Below are 15,522 nucleotides of genomic sequence, written 5' to 3'. Positions count from 1 at the left end.
GCACAGGATATAAATCCAGGCTTGACCACTACAATCAGTGTGCTCATGGGCAAGTCACTTAGCCTCTATGTGCCTCTGTTTTCTTATCAGCAAAATGGAAATGGTGATGCCTTCTATCTTGGGGAGCCTTGCTCAAAAGAAGTGACAGTGTCCATCAAGTGCACTTTTGCTGGGTGAGCCTGGAGAAAATTTTATTAGAAATCTACTTTGCGGCTGGGTGTGGTGGCTCACGGCCATGGTCCCAGAACTTTGAGAGGCTGAGGCAGGAGGATTGCCTGAGTCCAGGAGTTCGAGACCAGCCTGGGCAACATGGCAAAACCCTGTCTCTACAAAACATATAAAATTAGCCGGATGTGGTGGACTATAAGCCTGTAGTCCCAACTACTTGAGAGGGTGAGGTGGGAGGATGGCTTGAGCCTGGAAGGTCGAGGCTGCAGTGAACTGTGATGACACCACTGCATTCCAGCCGGACCACAGAGCGAGACCCTGTCTCAAAAATCAAAACAAAACAGCCGGCATGGTGGCTCATGCCTGTAATCCCAGCACTTTGGGAGGCCAAGGCGGGTGGATTACCTGAGGTCGGGAGTTTGAGATCAGCCTAACCAACAGGGTGAAACTCGTCTCGACTAAAAATACAAAATTAGCCGGGCGTGGTGGCACACGCTTGTAATCCCAGCTACTTGGGAGGCTGAGGCAGGAGAATCGCTTGAACCCATGAGGCAGAGGTTGCAATGAGCCAAGATTGCGCCATTGCACTCCAGCCTGGGAAAACAAGAGCGAAACTCCATCTCAAAAAAAGAAAAAGAAACAAAACAAAACAAAACAAAACAAAAATAAACAAAAAACACGACTTTGTGGTCAGACCCCTGACAAAGGTCTGAGAGAGGAAAAGTCCGAGATACAGTTGCTACCTACTTTTTTTTTTTTTTTTTTTCTTGAGACAGGGTCTCGCTTTGTCACCCAGGCTGTGGATCTTCCTCTTCCTGGGTTCAAGTGGTCCTTCTACCTCAGCCTCCCAAGTAACTGGAACAACAGGTACACACCACCATACCTGGACAATTTATTTTATTTCTTATACAGATGGAGTCTTGCCATGTTGGTTTTGCACTCCTGGCCTCAAGCAACTTCCTGCCTTGGCCTCCCAAGGCCCGATGGGATTCCACACGTGTGCCACTGGGTCCAGTTTGCTGCCTACTTTTTGAGACTCATGGTTTACCCAGGAGATGCATACTCAGGAATCCTGTGGGACAGAATAATGTAATCTCAGATAAAAAGCAAACAACAGGTTGGAGGAAATAGTTACAATTAACGTGACAAGCAAATAGTTAATATTCTTGCCATATAATAATCTTACACAACTTAAGGGGTAAAAACCCCACAGAGACCCCAGTACATTAATGGGGTCTCATGATAGAGACAATGAGGGCAAATAATATGGATAGCAAAATCCACAAGCCAGAAATTATAAATATGTAGTGGTGGGTATTTGTAAAACACATTTCATCTCATCGATAATCAAAGAAGTGCAAATTATTATTATTATTATTATTATTATTATTATTATTATTGAGACAGAGTCTCACTCTGTTGCCCAGGCTGGAGTGCAGTGGCACAATCTCGGCTCACTGCAACCTCCGCCTCTCAGGTTCAAGTGATTCTCCTGTCTCAGCCTCCTGAGTAGCTGGGATTACAGGCATCCACCACCACGCCCGGCTAACTTTTGTGTTTTTAGTAGAGACAGAGTTTTGTCATGTTGGCCAGGCTGGTCTTGAACTTCAGGCCTGAAGTTATCCCCCCACCTTGGCCTCCCAAAGTGCATGGATTACAGGCGTGAGCCACCACACCCAGCAGAAGTGCAAATTAGCATTACAATAACATTTCCGTCTTTTTTCTTTATCGAGAATCCCCAGTGTAGGTACTATCATAGTGAAAAAGGCAATCTCGTATACTGCCACCGTTTTCAGTCATTAGTTTGATATTTATCAGGCACATACCACATGCCGGACACTGTTCTGGAGGCTGGAGAGCATGTTTGCAGTGTGGACAAAAAGCCTTGAAAGTACTCACAGCAGCACTGCAAAAATAAATCGAGTTTATAGCACTAACCATCGACAAGGTTGAGCGAGGTGGTATTAACAGTTCACAGAGGCCAGGCACGGCTCACACCTATTTAATCCCAGCACTTTGGGAGGCCAAGGCGGGCAGATCACGAGGACAGGAGATTGAGACCACCCTGGCTAACACGGTGAAACTCTGTCTCTACTAAAAATATAAAAAATCAGCTGGGCATGGTGGCGGGCGCCTGCAATTCCAGCTACTCGGGAGGCTGAGGCAGGAGAATGGCATGAACCCGGGAGGTGGAGCTTGCAGTGAGCTGAGATCGAGCCACTGCACTCTAGCCTGGGCGAGAGAGTGAGACTCCATTTCAAAAAAAAAAAAAAAACAGTTCACACAGACGTGGATCCAAACCCAGAGGCTGCCACTGGGCCACCTTAGGGGAGCTACCTAATTGGCCAAGCCCTCTATCTCCTTGTCTGTACAATGGGGATAATAATGTACCCCAATGCTCACAGAGTTGTCGTGAGCACAAAGTAAAACAACAGGTATAAAAGATCTGGACTAAAGTGAATCCTTGGTCAGGTGTGGTGACTCACGCCTGAAATGCCAGCACTCTGGGAGGCCGAGGCAGGTGGATCACCTGAGGTCAGGAGTTCGAGACCAGCTGGGCCAACATGGGGAAACCCTGTCTCTACTAAAAATACAAAAATTAGCCAGGTGTGGTGGTGGGCGCCTGCAATTCCCGCTATTTGGGAGGCTGAGGCAGGAAGATAATGGCTTGAACCTGGGAGGTGGAGGTTGCAGTGAGCTGACATTTTGCCACTGCACTCCAGCTTGGACAACAGAGCAAGATAACATATCTAAAATAATAATAATAATAAAATAAATAAATAAAAAGTGAACCCCTGAATAATAATGTTTATTTTGCATTATTTATCACTGAGAGAAAAACCCACCCACATCTCTAATAATGGAGGAGAGGATAAATGTGTGTCGCTACTCACCATTTGCTGTGTCACCTACAGAAGCCATTCAAAAGGGTTCTTGAAAGGATCTTTAATGCCATAGCTGAATACTTGCAAAGTAACACTTGATCCAGACATATGTGACGTGTGATACAATTGTTGCCAAGCAGCATATCTGGAAGGAATGAATTCTACCACAATGGAGGGATTAGGGTAACTCTAACCCTCCCCTATGTTTTCTAAAAAATCACAAATTGCTCTTATAACTGGAGACTAGTTATATATAATTACATATTATGTATAATATACATTTACATATTATATATAATGTATACTTACATATAATTAATGTTATATAATACAGTTAACCATTAATTTTAATAATGTATTGCCAGAAGGGCCTCGTCAGGCAGGGAGTAAGAAAGGTATTACCATGTTTGACACAGACTTGTTAAGAAACTTCAGGTTTATTAAAACCAGGGATCATATCTTACTTATCTTTGTTTTCTTGGCACATTGTTGGAAACTAATCAATCAATCACTGAGAAAATGTGGATCTGCAGGCTTTACATGCATTATATCAGTTCTTACGACAACCCTGTAAGGCAGAAATTATAATTATCACCATTGGACACATGAGGACACTTAACCTATCAAGTTCAAGAGACTTGGCCAGGAGTAGTGGCTCACGCCTATAATCTCAGCACTTTGGGAGGCTGAGGCAGGTGGATCACCTGAGATCAGGAGTTTGTGAACAGCCTGGCCAATGTGGGGAAACCCTGTGTCTACTAAAAATACACACAAAAAAATTAGCCGGGCGTGTTGGTGCATGCCTGTAGTCCCAGCTACTCGGGAAGCTGAGGCAGGAGAATCGCTTGAACTCGGGAGGTGGAGGTTGCAGTGAGCCAAGATCACGCCACTATACTCCAGCCTGGGCAACAGAGCAAGATTCAGTCTCAAAAAAAAAAGAGAGAGAGAGAGACAGAGGGAGAAAGAGAGAGATTTGACAAGATTGCAAAATTAAAAGGAGCAGGGCACAGTGTCTCACACCTGTAATCACAGCACTTTGGGAGGCTGAGGAGGGAGGAGTGCTTGAGCTCAGGAGTTCGAGACCAGCCTAGGCAATATGAGACCCTGTCTTTCCAAAAAAAAAAATACAAAAAATAACCAGATGTCACCACATCTGGTGGCATGTGTCTGTAGACCCACCTCCTTGGGAAGCCAAGGCGGGAGGATCATATGAGCCCAGAAAGTCAAGGCTGCAGTGAGCCGTGAAGGTGACACTAAACTCCAGCCTGGGTGAAAGAGCAAGACCCTGTCTCAAAACAAACAAAAACAAAACAAAACAAGATTAAGAGGTAGAGCTGGGATCGGACCCAGGTTTGTCTCACTCCAAAGTACCTCAGCTGTCTTGCTCTGCTGTGCCATGGGTTAACATGGAGACCTACAGTGGAGGGAGATGACAGGGAGGCAAAGACCTCTTCCCAAGGTGCTGAGATGGCCAATAGCAGATCCAAGGGCTCAGCGTGAGGCTGCCTGGAAGAGCCAGGCTGTGTCAGAGGCAGGAAATGGAGAGGAGCCAGTTTCTGGAGGAAGAGTAATCCAGCTTTTCTTAGGTTGAATTTGAAGAACTAGCAGGATACATGTGCTGGAAATAAGCCGCAGGCAACTTAAAGTATTGACTGGCGTGAAGATAAGAACCAAGCTGGAGATGCATTTATTAGGGAGCCAGAGGACTCTGAACTAGTAGCTGAAAAGGTGGTTGGAAAATACGGAACTCATGTCAGTTGAGAGCTGAGCTGGAGTGTGTGCTCAGTGCTTTGCACTACTGCGGACATGTTTTGGGGTGCCTGCCCAGTCATATTTCTTTCTTTGGGATGGTGTCCCATCCACAGTCCCTTCTGAGGGCATGTGCCCAGGCAGCCACACAGGGCTCATGACCTCATCATCTTGTCCACAGGTGATGGCACCAGGGGTCAACAAGGTGTTCAATCCAGGGCAACTGGACTCTCTCTCCCTGGAATGAGGTTTAGGCCTCTGAGAGACAGTAGCTACGAAGCAGCTACGCCATAAGCTCACAGAGAGTTGAGGCCATTTTGAGCCATAAGTGACCATGTGGAAGCAGAAGCAGCTAGTCTTCAGAGAGAAGGCCCAGCTGCACAGAAAAAAGTGGTGATAAGGGACCATGCTGCCCCTGGAAGGAGTGATGCAGGGTGATAAGCAGCCTGTCTCTCCCACATTTTACCCTCTCCTTGGATGTTTACCAGGTTGTCTGTTATAACCTTCCAATAAACCTCCTTTTTCTTGAACTGACTTGAGAGGGTTTCTGTTCCTTGCAACCACATGGCCTTGAACTAAGACATGAACAGTGCATCTTAAGTATAAAGTTCCTGGTGCAGTGCTTAACTCATCATTGGCCACTAAAAACTGTAGCTATTATTATTTCCTTTGCTCCTCAAAGAAACCTGATGAGTCAAAAGGTATTATTATACCCATAGTGAAAATGAGAAAACTGGGACTCATTGACATAGCAGCAAATACTGGTTGAGTTCCAGTGCTGGGGATTCAGGAAAGACAAGGTCCCAGCTTTTTTTTTTTTTTTTTTTTTTTTTTTTGAGATGGAGTCTCACTCTGTCACCCAGGCTGGAGTGCAGTGGCCGGATCTCAGCTCACTGCAAGCTCCGCCTCCCGGGTTCTCGCCATTCTCCTGCCTCAGCCTCTGGAGTAGCTGGGACTATAGGCGCCCACCACCATGCCCGGCTAGTTTTTTGTATTTTTTAGTAGAGACGGGGTTTCACCATGTTAGCCAGGATGGTCTCAATCTCCTGAAGGTCCCAGCTTTGAAGATGCCTGCATTCTTATGTAGCAGGCAGACAACAAACAAATTTAGGTTGAGCATCACAAATTCAAAAATCCGAAATCCAAAATGCTGCAAAATCCAAAACTTTTTGAGCACAGACATGACATTCAAAGGAGATGCTCTTTGGAGCATTTTGGATTTTTGATTTCTGGATTTGGAATTCTGAATCAGCAAAATGCAAACATTCCAAAATCCAGACAAATCTGAAATCAGAAACACTTCTGGTCCCAAGCATTCTGGATAAGGGATGCTCAATCTACAGTGAACAAGAAAACGTCAAGCAGAGATAAGATACTATGAAGGAAACAATATGAGATGATCTACTAGAGCTACTTTAGACAACAGAAAGCCTCTCTGAGGAGTGACTCTTGAGCTGAGACCTAAACGACAAGAAGGAGCAGGCCACGTGCAGGTCTGGGAGGGGGCACTCAGAGCAGAAGGAAAAGCAAAAGAAAGACTTTGGGGCAGAATTGGGTTTGGTGCACTCAAGGAACAGCAAGGAGGCCAAGGTGGGCAGAATGAGGTAGCAGGGGTAGGTTCCTGAGGGTTTTATAAGTCAGGTGAGATGTCTGGCTTTAATTCTAAGAGCAATGTGGAACCACTGGAAGGATTTAAGAGTACTGTGGTAGACAGCTCTCCAAAGATGTCTCCATTCTAATCCCCCAAACTTGTGAATATGTTACCTCACATCACAAAGAGATTTGCAGATGCTATTAAGGCTTGAGATGGGGAGAATATCTTGGATTATCTGGGTGGGCACTGTGGAAGCACAAGCGTCCTTATAAAAGGCGGGCAAGAGGGTCAGAGTCAGAGGAGATGTGAGAACAAAAGTGGAGGTCAAAGGGATGCAAGGAGGGGGCTGTGAACCAGGGAATGCAAGTGGCTTCTAGAAGGTGGAAAAGGCAAGGAATCAGATCTTCCTAAGGTATCTGGAAGGAATGCAGCCCTAACAACCTATTTTAGACTTCTGACTTCTAGAACTGTAAAATAATAAGCCTGTGTTATTTGGAGCCACTAAGTTATAATTTGTTATAGCAGCAATAGGAAACCAGTACAAGTGCTATGATCTGATCTATATTTCTAAAAAATCACCCTGGCTGCTGTGGTGGGGGAAAAAGGGAAGCTGAGAGATAAGCAGCAGGTCTGAGGCATCACCCAAGCAGGTGACAGTGGTGCTTGGACCAGGTGATGGAGTCTGACACATGGATCCACTCTGGAGGTGGAAGTGAAACAATTTGCTGATGATCAGGAACGGGGAATAAAGGAAAGACAGCAATCTAGAAGAATGACTTCTTGGGGTTTTAATCTGATTATCTGGATAGCTGGAGGTGCTGTTGATGGAGGTGGGAAAGACTAAGGGACAGGCAGGTTTACAGACGTTGGGAGACTTGGATAAGGTCATCCAGCCAGCAAGTGGCAAACCTGGAACTAGAACTTGGGTGTCCTGACTCTCAGACCTCATATTTGGATCTGTGAGAAAGATTTCACTAAGGAAAGAGTTTGGGATTTTTTAAGTTAAGATTTATTTAGCACCTACTCTATTAGTCAGGGTTCTCCAGAGAAACAGAGCCAATGAGAAAGAGAGACTGAATTTTAAGGACTGGCTCACATGAGTATAAAGGCTGGCAAATCCAAAATCTGCAAGGATGAGCTGGCAGGTTGGAGACCCAAGGAAGAGCTGGTATTGCAGTTCAAGTCCAAAGGCAGAATTTCTTCTCGCTCAGGGAAGTTCATTCTTTCCTCTTATGGCCTTCATCTGATTGGCCCACCTACATTATGGAAGGTAATCTGCTTTACTCAAAGTCTACCGATTTCAGTACTATTCCCACTGAAAAAATACTTGCAGAGAAACAAAAAGTACAATGTTTCTCCCATGGCCTAGCCAACTTGACACTTACTTTTCTTACTATTGGGAATTGTGCTTTCTGCTATATTAGTTCATGGTTGACAAGAAAGGCAGACGGCCGGGAATCACCCTGGGTTTGTCCACAGTTAAGGGCTGGGAGGGCAGGTGGACAGATATACAGGGAAACAGGAACCAGGACAGTGGAGAGAAGCATTCCAAGAAGGTGGAGGTGTCAAGAATTACAGAGGGATAGAGAAGGAAGAAGACAAAGGAACCACAGACTGCGGTGATAAGGAGGTTGCTGCTGACCTTAGCCGTGGATCATGCCGGGAGAGTGAGAACTGTGGAAAGGAAGGGGACTCTTTCACATGGAAGGTCTGGGAACTGGAGTCTAGCACAGGAACATGCGAGTAAATGGCTACAAAATGCAAAATAGGGCCAGGTATGGCAGCTCATGCCTGTCATCCCAGTGCCAAGGTGGGAGGATCACTTGAGGCCAGGAGTTCAAGACCAGCCTGAGCAACACAGTGAGACACCATCTTTACAAAAAAAAAAAAAAAAGTAAAAAATTAGCTGGGCATTGTGACACGCACCTGTAGTCCCAGCTGCTTGGGAGGCTGAGGTGGACGAATGAGCTATGATTGTGCCACTGTACTCCAGCCTCAGTAACAGAGACCCTATCTCTAAAATCAAAATAAAACCAACAAACAAATACAACATATACTGCAACAGAAAGGAAGCTGTGATATGAAATAGTGGGGGAGCTACTCAGATGGAGAGGTAAGGGGAGGCCCTTCTAACAAAATATTTTTTAAGTGGAGATTGGAAGGAAGAAAAGAGGCTGGGCACAGTGGCTCATGCCCACTCCCAGTACTTTGGGAGGCCAAGGTGAGAGGATTGCTTGAGCCCAGGAGTTTGAGATCAGCCTGGGCAATATAGTGAGACCCCGCCTCTATTAAAAAAATTTTTTTAATCAAAAAAAAAAAAAAGAAGAAAAGAAATGGCCGATATGAAGAGTTATGGGAAGGACAAGATGGCAGAGAACCCGTGCAAAGGCCCTGGGATGAGAAAGAGTCTGGAATTACCAAAGAACTGAAAGAAGCCTGATAGGGCTGAAGTAGAGAGAGAGGCGATGTATGAAGCTGGAGGGATGTAGCCTTATAAGGGATGGTGTTTGAATTTGGTTCTAAGTGTGATGGAAAATCACTGGAAGGTTTAAGCAGGGGAGTAAATGATGGGATCTGCTTTATAATTGTTAGTGTACTCTGGCTACTGCGTGAAGCCTGTGTTGGTGGGGGATAGAGTGGGAGTGGGGCAACCTGGAAGGGACACTAACAATGGGCCAGGTAAGCAGCAAAACTGACTTAAAGCAGGAAAGGTTCTGGGGGCAGATCCAACAGAATTTGCCAATAGAATGGATGTGGGAGGTGAGAGAGAGAAGAATGCAAAACAACTCCCAGTTTCCTGCTTTATCAGCTTCATCGCTGTTTCCAAGGAGAAAATCTGGGGAGAAAGAGGTTCTGTGCAGGGCTCAAGAGTTTAAGTTTAGGGGCAGGGAGTTGAAAGGGGTCAATCTTGGCCATCTTAGCTGCTTGATGATGAGGACTGGGAGGGAGTGAGAGGCTGGGAGGGGCTGGAAGGGGAAGTCTGCATGGTCATCGTGGGCTTGCTGAAGCTCCAGTGGAGGCTGGCTGTGGATTTGCAGTGGCACTGTCCTAGGTAGCTGGGGGACTGTCCAGAGGAGCTCAGCAGGAACTGGCAGGGGGTTTGTGGGGCAGTTAAGATGTGGAGGCAAGGCCAGTGCAGAAATCGTCATCCGGCAGGTGAAATGCCAAGAATCTGAATTAGAAGGAAGGGCATGAGAGATTGGGAGCAGAAGAAGGTTAGATTTGGGGGTCTAAGGATCTTGAAGCCTATGATTTCAGGGATGGAGTAGTTTTGATGAGGTCAAGAGGGGGTGGCCATGTGAATGGGAGACGAAAGTGGAGTGGACAAGAGTATCGACCTAGTCCAGGAGGTCCCAGAGGTGTTGGGAGTAGCACTGACATGAGGTCCCCAACATGATGCTTGAGTCTGCCACAGAGAAGAGGACGTCGAGACAGATGCCAAGGTCCTGTGTGAGCAAAGAAAGCACAGCAGGGCATGAGGGAAATAACCCAGGTGAGGAGAGCAGGAAGGTAGAATAGGAGGAACAGTTACAAAAGGGAGGGCAGGGGGGCGGTGTGGAATGAGGCAGATGCCACACCCTCGTGAGGGAGAATGAGTGGTTTTGCCAGACTTTGCTGGGCAAAGGGGATGGCATCCCTGGTGTGTGTTAGAGGACCCCGAACTCACTCACAACAAGGTGGAGAATCTGAGAGGTGTGTTTCTGCTGGTATGGGGCTCCAGAGGACACAGCAGGCCCCCTGGGAGGGAGGTGGAGAGAGAGGAAGAAGGAGGAGTTGGGCAGTGTTCTTGGGAATGATATACTTTATTACTGCTTACGGGGGCCCCTCACTCCCTTCAGTCTCGCCTCTTCAAATTCAGCCTTCACCAGAGCAGCAAGACACTTCTAAAGCACAACTCTGGTCCTGCCTTTCTGCCTCATCGACACTCAGGGGCTGCCCTTGGCCTCAGGGTAAAGTTCCTGCTCTTTGGCCTGGTACCATAAGGTCCTTTTGGAAAGACCCCATCTGCTGCCCTCTTCTCCACCTCTCCACCTCTCTCATCCAAAATATCCACGACGCAGAACTACTTACAGCACTAAGGGCAACATGATGCAGCAGGCCTCCGGGCCCTTGCACCTGCCATTCCCTCTGCCTGGAACGCCTTTTGATCATGTGTGCCTAGAAAATGCCAATAAATCTTTCAAGGATTTCTTCCCTGAAGAAGCCTTCTCAGATTCCCTCAAGGAGTCACGGTCACCCCTTACTTTGTCCCACCACTCTGCCTCATTTACCCTTTCACCAGGCTCTTGAGTCTGCCTTCCTCACTAAACCAGGAGTTCCTTAGGAAGACAGACAGTATGATACTCATTTCTCTAACCTCCATTTCCAGCCCTGTGCCTGGGATACAATAGTGCTCAGTTGATATCTAATAAAGGCACTAACCAAATTATAGCTAATAAGAAGAGCCAGCATGTACTAAGTACTTACTATAATTCCTAAGCTTGTGCTAAGCTCTTTAAATGCATGATCTTAGGTCATCCCTATAAGAACTGTGGTGGGTTAATATTGTTACTATACCTATTTAACAGATGAAGAAACTGAGGCTCAGGGAGGTGAGGTGACTTGCCCAAGGACATTAAGCTAGTCAGTGGTAGAGATGGGCTTCAAACTCAGGGCCAATTCTAGTGTCCATGCATTTAGCCATTATGCTATATTGCCTCCATGAAAGAAAGGATGACAAGATCTAGCCGGGACAATGGCTCATGCCTGTAATCCCAACAATTTGAGAGGCTGAGGTGGGCAGATCATTTGAGATAAGGAGTTCAAAACTAGCCTGACCAACATGGTCTCTACTAAAAATACAAAAAAAAAAAAAAAAAAAATTAGTTGGGCGTGGTGGCGTGCCTGTAATCTCAGCTATTTGGGAAGCTGAGGCAGGAGAATTGCTTGAACCTGGGAGGCTGAGGTTGCAGTGAGCCAAGATCGCATCATTGCACTTCAGCCTGGGCAACAGAGTAAGACTTCTTCTTCTTCTTCTTCTTCTGAAAGAAAGAAAGAAAGAAAGGAAGGAAGGAAGGAAGGAAGGAAGGAAGGAAGGAAGGAAGGAAGGAAGGAAAAAAGAAAGAGAGAAAGAAGAAAGAAAGAGAGAAAAAAGAAAGAAAGAAAGAAAGAAAGAAAGAAAGAAAGAAAGAAAGAAAGAAAGAAAGAAAGAAAGAAAGAAAGAAAGAAAGAAAGAAAGGGAAAGAAGTATTTCAGAGAACAACAGAGTTATGGAGACTAGAGTTTGCAGGGGAGCCTGTAAATTGACCATAACAAAGTCAACTTTTTCTAGAGTAACAGTAATGATCACAGATGCCATTAGTTTCCAATTCAAAAGCCTTCTTCAGTGCTGACAGAGTTCTGCTTTTGTCTGTGAAGACTCTTCCACAGGTAATTCAGGTAAATCCTTACTGGTCTAAACTAATTTTAGCAGCGTGATCCCTCTTGTCTGTGATTGGTTCATTGGTGGGCATGTAATCCCATTAACTATTAAAAAGAGACAGCTGGACTTAATTGCTGGACTTGGTGGGTGAAGATGTGGTGTCTGGAGCTCCTGCAGCCATCTTTTCTCATGAGGGCTGTGACCAGCACACTGAGGGTGCTAGAATGAAAATATGGGAAAGAACTTGATTCTTGATGGGGTTGTTGAGTTACTAGACCATTCTTATATCAGCCCTTCTTGATGCTCAAATAATAATTCACTCCTATTGTCTAAGCTAGTTTGAATTGGTCTTCTATTTCTTATAGCTGAAAGTATTGTGATACAGTGACAATGAAGGTGGTCAAATAATTCTTGTCTTGCAAAGTGACATAAAGTGTGAGGAACTTTCCTAATCTCTAGGAGCTACAACCCTGGCCCAGGTCCACTGACCTTTGGTCTCTAATGAGAATGATGATCTTGGCCTGGGTAATTACAGCTAGTGACCTGTAACATCATCTGAGTAAGCCTGCAGGACCTACAAAGGTACAGTCCTGGTGATCTGGAGGTTCAGTTTACTGAATGTTGGTTAAGTATGTCCATGGTGCTGGGATCATAAGGACAAATCAGACACAGTCCCTGACCTTAAGGAACTCACACTGCAGTGGAAGAGACCATCATTGACCAATGATGGGTGATGTACAGGTCTACACAAGGCTTGGAGGCTGACATTTGAGGTGGTCAGGCGAAATTTGGTACAGACCTTTTGAAGGATGGCACAAGAAGGATTAGAGAAAAAGACATTTCTAAGCAGAATGCACAGCATATGCAAATTTAGAGCAACACAACTTTCCCAGGGAAACTACTCATTTGGCATAACCTGAACGGGGCTGGTCACTTGCAGGTTGTGTGTCTCTGAGCAATTGACTTGTCTCTGAGGCTCTGAATTTACATTTATGAGAAAAAATGGGGGGGGGGGGAAGAAAAAGAAAAAAGAAAGGAATTACAATGGTTGCGAAATTAGGTAACAGAATATATATGCAAAACACAGAGCTTGGCATACATTAGATGCACAAGAAACATTCTTTCTTATTCACCCATTATTGTCACATGGTTCTAATTCATTATCTTCTGTGACCCAGGTGGCTTTCTTCCCCTTCTCACTCATTCCTGAGCCTAGTAGCTAGGCCCCCCAACTTCCACAGACTTTTCCTCAGGCAGGAAACCCGAGCCCACTGCCTGGCCTAGGACAGCTTCTAGGGCTGTGTGGTTTGTGTTATTTCTTCTCTTTTCTCTCTCTCTCTCTCTCTTTTTTCCTAAATGCAACAAAATAAAACCAAACAAAAAGCCCAATGCCTGGCGTGGCTTGTCAGAGAGTTATGCAAGTGTGTAAAAAAATAAAATAAAATAAACATTGAGTTTTCGGCATTTGGGGCTGTTTGATTAGACACGGAGCAGAGCCAAGGGCCGGTTAGATGCAGGGAAGGCTCAGGGCAGAGGGGAGAGGGGAGGGACTTGAGAGGGGGTTGGAGGTTGGAGGAGGCCCCTGGACCAACTCGGAAATGGCTGTTTGCCTCCTGCAAACTTGGCAATGCTCTGGCTGAATGAACCCAGACACTGGGCATTTCGAACCCAACTGCTCCACTTTTTCTGGCTACCCACCATCCCTGTTCCCTGGCCATCAGGACACTCTAGGGGTCATTACATCCATTCTCCTGTCATCGTAAATGACCCTGTGCCCTTAAACTCAATAGTCAGGGTTCCCCCTTCTCTCCTAAGAGGGAGATTCCACAGCCTGTCTTGATTACTAACCCCCACCCCACACACAATCAGTACATCTTTTCTGCTCTAGCTTAACTCCCACTAACTATAGTTTTAGCCCATTTTTCTTTCCCAATCTGAAGTGAAGCTGGAGAACAGCTGTTTGCCACTCTAAGAAGTGAGTCTCTTTCCCTCCCTTCTTCAGGCTTGACTTCAACATCATCTGGGTCACTGCAGGTGTCTGTAGCTGTTCAAGACTCATTCCACAAACATTTATGGAGTTCCTACCATTAACCAGGAGTTTGTAGCCTTCATTTCATTGAACCCTCAAAACAGATAAAACTTTGCGATTCAGAAAGGTTAAGTAACCTAGGCATGACCACACAGCTGGTAAGTGATAGAGCCAGACAAGAATCTAAGTGTTATTCCATGATCTCCCTCACTCTCACCTACCAGCTGCCTCTGGAGGTGTCCTCACCTCGGTGCCCAGGATCTGATAGCCTTGGTATTTCTTCTGTACTGGGAAGATGCACAGATTTGACCCTGAAGGGGGAGAGGGTGCGGTCAGGACCACCAGGCCCTGTTGAGCCTGTTCCTTGTCACTTTCCAGGTTCCTGATGGGGAAACTGGGGTTTTCACGAGGGTCTCCGGCCCCAGTTCTGACCCCAAGATGAGCGGAGTTGTTGCGGAAGCGGAGTTGTTGCGGGTTCTCTGGCTGCGTGGAATCCCCGGGGCGCGGGGCGGGGCAGGGGACAAAGACAGAGGGTCTGCCCCACGGTCCCGGGGACTTGTCCCTCTGCCAATCGCGCTCGGAGCGCAGGGCGCCAGCTTCGGGCAAGGACGTGCGGACTCCCGGGCCGGCGCTCCAGTCCATTTTTTCTTGCGGATCCCTGGAAGGGGGGCCGGCTCGCGGGTGGGACTGCGAAGGGGGGGATTCCCTCCCTCGTGCTCGCAGAGGACTGGCCCCTCTCCGGGCTGGGAGCTCCGGCCGAGCGGAGGCGCGACGGAGAGCACCAGCGCAGGGCAGAGAGCCCGGAGCGACCGGCCAGAGTAGGGCATTCGATCGGGTACTGCAGAGAACCAGGGCCGCTCCGGGCCGCCCCGGAGGACCGATGCGCCGGGTGGGGCGCTGGCCCCGAGGGCGTGAGCCGTCCGCAGATTGAGCAACTTGGGAACGGGCGGGCGGAGCGCAGGCGAGCCGGGCGCCCAGGACAGTCCCGCAGCGGGCGGGTGAGCGGGCCGCGCCCTCGCCCCTCCCGGGCCTGCCCCCGCCGCGACTGGCAGCACGAAGGTGAGTCCCCTCGTAGCTGCCCCGTCCTCCTCCCCAGCGCCCCCTTCCCCGGGAGCTGGGGCGCGGCGGGCCCTTCCGTCGGGGCTGGTTCGAGCTGGGTGCGGGGGGGAGACAGCGAAAGGAAGGGGAATGTGGTCGCTCTCCGGTCGGTGATCGGGAGAGGGCACCTCCTGCACCCCTTCCTGTAAGTCTGTCGCCCCCGTCGGCCCTCAATCCAGCAGGCAGCCCCCTCCCCTCGAACTCCCCATCATCCCGCAGCCCGGGTGATCGTCCTCACTTGCAGTCCTGAATTCTCCAAGTCCACCAGCCCTGTTTACACCCCGCCTCCAATCCAGAAGTTCTTGATCCCGGGTCGCACTGGTTTGGGTTCCCCCAAGTTCCACGGTCTCTGGTAACCCCCACCCCAGTCCACAGCCTGGGCCTGGGTTCGACGTGGCAGGCGGCACGCGCTGTGGCCCCCGGTGCGCAGCGAAGTGGCGCGGCTCCCTGGCCCTCGGGGTCTGGCGCTCAGGAACCGAAGGTATCGCTTAGTTGGGGAGAGGTGGGAGCTGTGTTCGCCCGGGACTCGCAGGAGGGCCGGGACGGACTTGGGGTGAGGGTGCTTGGGGGCGGGAGTTTTCTTGTGAAACTGGCCTCT

General features: G+C 47.9%; 1 protein-coding gene across 1 annotated transcript in view; it reads right to left on the bottom strand.

Moving 5' to 3' along the window:
- The window catches only part of UTP11 (UTP11 small subunit processome component), a 594,364-nt gene that overhangs the window by 380,638 nt on the left and 198,204 nt on the right, over positions 1-15,522 (bottom strand). The window lies entirely within an intron of this gene.

Source organism: Macaca thibetana, chromosome 1, assembly GCF_024542745.1.
Source record: "Macaca thibetana thibetana isolate TM-01 chromosome 1, ASM2454274v1, whole genome shotgun sequence".
Lineage (NCBI taxonomy): Eukaryota > Metazoa > Chordata > Mammalia > Primates > Cercopithecidae > Macaca > Macaca thibetana.
This window is presented reverse-complemented; position numbering and strand designations above follow the sequence as displayed.